This window comes from Wyeomyia smithii, chromosome 3, assembly GCF_029784165.1.
Source record: "Wyeomyia smithii strain HCP4-BCI-WySm-NY-G18 chromosome 3, ASM2978416v1, whole genome shotgun sequence".
NCBI lineage: Eukaryota > Metazoa > Arthropoda > Insecta > Diptera > Culicidae > Wyeomyia > Wyeomyia smithii.
The window spans coordinates 253203239-253208056 of NC_073696.1; positions in this window are offsets into that span (position 1 = coordinate 253203239).

Here is a 4818-nt window from a genome sequence, read left to right on the forward strand (position 1 = left end):
TTTCACGAATAACTATAACATGCTATAGATAAGAATGATATGAATTTTCCGAATTTCTGCAAGAAAATAGGAAAAATAACTGATTTTCATTCAGCACAGCATAACACAGCGGTTTGTAAGCCATTTTGTAAGCAGAGACAAATTATATTCTATTGTTTTCTAAGCGAATTGTGTGTTACAAATATGATCTTAAACATGTTGATACCAAGCACTAATACTAAATTTTACTTTGAAACCTTGAAAACGAAGAAAAAAATTAAATAACACTTATTCACTGAGGGTTCATTAAAAGCATAATTCAGGTTACTATGTTGCGTATTTGACAACCCTTCATTTCTGCTCATTTATAAACAAAATCTGTCGTTCGTGTGTGCTTTGAAGTGAATATTCGTGAGCGGGGAAACGGGGAAAACCAATAAGTGTGAGTGTAATTACACGAAATTAGATGTGCAACAGTGTATTTTAGCGATCCAGAATCACGTTCCGATAAAAGAGGCATATAGGCTGCATGAGCTCCCACGTTCAACCGTGAAGTATCGTCTTGAAACTTGGACTGGAAAAACAAAGAAGGGCCCCCCAACTAAGCTAAAACCTTGGGTGCTACATTCCGCTATCGGAACTCGATCTTCTGTTTCGTATACACAAGCTTCACGGCCAACTGTTAGTGTACACAACAATTGCGGGGTTAGCGCAACAATTCTACCGATACTAACAGTCTAAACTGAGCCGGGATTCCAACATACGACGACAGGCTCGTTAAATCAGCGTCGTGGCCCAGCGCGCCCCAAAGCTGTTTGAAATTCAAGCAAACAAAACCGTTGTCTATGAATTCAATAATTTTGGCCTCCAAAACCATTTTCTGTTTTAACTCTTTTGACTATTTTTTAAGTTAAACCATCAAAAAAACCTTTGAAAAATGTGTGAAGTTATTTGAAATTGGGGTTCTCAGAATTTATTTGGGATGAACACTAATGTAAGTTGGTACTAATGAAAGAAATCAACATTTCATGACCAAATATTATAATATGCGTATTATGGGCCCGGGTCCATTATTCGCATAGTGAACCCGGGTCCGTAATAGGAAAAAGGGTTCATTATGCGCACATTAAGATCGGTAATAGTTATTGATATTTGGCAATAAAAATGGAACTTGACCAAAGAATTTTTCATTAGACTAGGTAAAAGACTTCATATTTTAACCAAATATAAGAATACTTCTTCGAAAATAAAAAGAATTCGAGCCGTTTACATCTAAATTGTGCAATACATCTACTAGGTGGTCCATTACTAGCATATTAACCCTATCTAGGTCACATCATAGACCGAAACGAATCGACTTCTGGACAAGCTTGTCAACCTCTGGACAAGCTGTTGTGAAAATATGCCAATTGGAATTGGAGTACCGACTGTCAGCATTTGTTTGACCAATTCAAAAATAGCCTTGATTCAAACCTTCTTTTGAACCACTCGGGTAACGGGGGTATTTCAGCCAACATTAGTAATTGATTGTATAATTTATTTAAATAAAAAACACGAATTTTTCAACATAAATGCATGTTCTATCATATCATTGTTAAGAACTAAGTGTCTATTTGACATACATCATTCAACAATACAATTTACTGAAAAATATCCAAGATATATCGAAATTTATACGAAGTACTAAAATACATTTTGAGTAACCAAGTCTATATTTTGGCCCACCTCTATGTTTAGAGCCGTGTGTAGAAATATTTGGGATTAATTATATTTTAGATCATCATAGATCTGTGCAGGCTCAAGTACATAACACCAGTTCATGGTGTTGGGTGCCTAGTGTTATCAACGAACGCATAGGAAAGGTCAAATGTACTGTTAGACGAACTATGTGTAAAATACTACAAGGTATACAGCCCTAGGGTTGTATGAAATGGTGACGTGGGACTAAACACTGTAATTAGTGGATTTTTTGTTACAAAATATACAGAGTCTGCAGACAGAATCAATGTGTTTATTTTCAGCCTCCCCTGGAAATCAATTTTTGGAATATATTCAACAACACTCGAAGAAATATCACTTATATTTGGCGATATTATGCCTTTAGTATTTTTTTTGTGTATTTAACAAGGCAATATGTATTTAACAAGGCACAAGCATATCGTGCTTGTTGAAGGAGCACCAAGAATTTCTCTTAATGCGTGAAAGTCAGAATCATCTCTATATCCTCAAAAACCAAATCCAATAATGCTTACGTTATCATAATTAATGGTTTTGTCTTATTTAACTCTAACTAAATCAAATCTATAGTATGGATATTACTTTCAAAATAATATGGAAGCCCTTACAAAGGTTCATCAATTGGAAAACATAAGAAAATATTTTGAACTAAATTCCTAACAAGTTCCAGCAAAAAATCGTAGAAATCCACAATTACATTTTTATTTTTTGCTTGACAATTTTTTCATTTGCCTGCAACTACATTCGCTGTATTACGAAGACAGGAAATATACGTTTATTATGGTAAAGCTTAGAATAATAATATATCATCTAACAATTTTGAAATATAAAAAGAGATTCTGTACGAATCTTACTAAATAAACTAAAAAATCACAAGCATTCGCAGGTTCTTACTCTTCTATAAATGTATATATTTAGGAATTTACCCTTTCGATACTATCCGGTCACGATTATTTTGTGAATATCGAAGATAAAATTAAAAAAATATCCGTTGCAAAAATTTACAATTCTTGTTGAGTAATTCATGGCAATCATATTTATGAAATAAACTTTCAATCACCATCAACAGCAGCATTGTAGTTTTTCCTCAATTGCATACGAATAGAAATGTACGAACAAAAGTGTACCACTGCAATACGAATAGTACTGCTGCAGTACGAATAGAAGAGTAGCAATGCAATCATAGACGACGAGAGATCTGCGGTTCTATACTCCACTGGTACTGTTGCTTTTACTGGCATGTTTTCTTTCAAGACATCAGTTTTTATTAGGTTCTACAGTACCTAACACGCAGGTTTAGAGATTGTTCAAGGATGGGTATTGTTTCAAACTTTTAGGAAAACTTTTACCTTCGAGACATCATATTAGTCTAAGCTCATGGAAGCAAAAATAAATTGACCTATTGGGACGGGGAGACTCTGTCAATTTTTATTTCGAAATTGATACAGGGAATATCACAGGGAACGGATGGTGTCCATTCACGTCGTCTGTGCTAGGAATGCTCGCATGTAATTGGTTCATTATTCGCGTAAATTTGTTATTGAAACTATTATCAATTTTACCGCTTAGCAATGAAATTAGAGTGATAATTAACACATTACAAAATTGTTATACATTTTATCTATCCAACAACATATTGGTTATTGTTATCCATCATGTGGTTATGCTGTTATTAGCGTTTGAAATCTGACGCAACATTTGCCCGTTTCATTTCCAATTTTACAAAATGCATCCCAGTATAGTAAACAAAGACGTGTCCCACGTCAAAAAAAACAAACTCTACAACTAATCCGTTCGCATACCAACCAATTGTGAAGCCGGATTGTGGCAGAAGTACAATCCTGCACCAACTCACCACTTCCCGTTTTGCTCGACAAATTTGAATTTCAACGTGAATCCAACATAGTCGACGTAGATATTCTGGAAGCTCCTGTTTCTGAAGATCCACCTGCTGGACATGAAGTCCAAGGTACTCCTCTGTTACCAGTAGAAGCTCCACCATTACCCATTGTTGACTAACAACCGCTAGATACTGCTGAACAGCTTTCAAACGATTAAGAAAACATTCCTGAGCAATCAGATGATGCAGAGCCAGAAACCAGGGGGAAGAGACGTTCCATCAAGGCCAGTAAAAGTTGTCCTTGACAGTAGAGTAAAAGACTTTGTAATTCTTTGTCCAAATGCATACACTGAGACGCCACTATTTTCAACACAAGAATCTTTGTACCAGTTAAATACTTACACCTAAGCTGCACTGCCGTGAGATGACAATGTGACGTAAGTGCCACTTTCTCGAATTTGAGTTTTTCATGCCAATTTGTTCATTATTCGAAGACCTATCTTTTGGTATCTTCCTTTTCGTTGTTACTTATTCATACGTTGCATGAAATCAAAAAAACAAAGTGACGTTTGCATACATTTCCATACAAAAGTGACGAAGAATTCTTTCGTTTTTGGGCCGTACTGAAAACTGATCACTTGGATCTACGTCACAATGTCATCTCACGGCAGTGCAGTTGTCGTCCTACGCACTGGAAAAATAAACATAGGCCAACGGTTGATTGCACCACGCCTCCACACGACTGCGATTTTCGCTTTCATTCGATAAATTGATAAATTGCACTCACCGTGCCGAGTATGTCACGCAGCCGCGGCTAGCCGGCCGATTCGGAGGCTGGTCTGAATATTGTCGTGCCGACATCGTTATTGCCATTGAAAAGCACGGCGAAGCTCAAGCTATCGCTTTTGCGTCACGTTTCTAACGAAGTTAGATTAGCTTGATTCGCTTCGGATTTAATTCGTAAAATATGACACTATTTATGGCTCTTGCATTGGGGAGACATTTTCCTAGTGATCATTGGGTGATTTTATTGATTGGACGATGCCGAAAGCTATTCGTTTGTTGACCAGCAAAACAACAACGAAAACTGGAGCACCTAATTAGTACAATGTAAATTATTAGGAATGTGGTGAGAAATATGATTGAAACATTTAAAATATTAATATTCAGTCAGAAATTTTGTTCTTATAGCAGCTATGTGGACTTATGGATTATTATAAAACAACAACAATATCGCATGCTAGCCTGGAGTCTAATGCGGT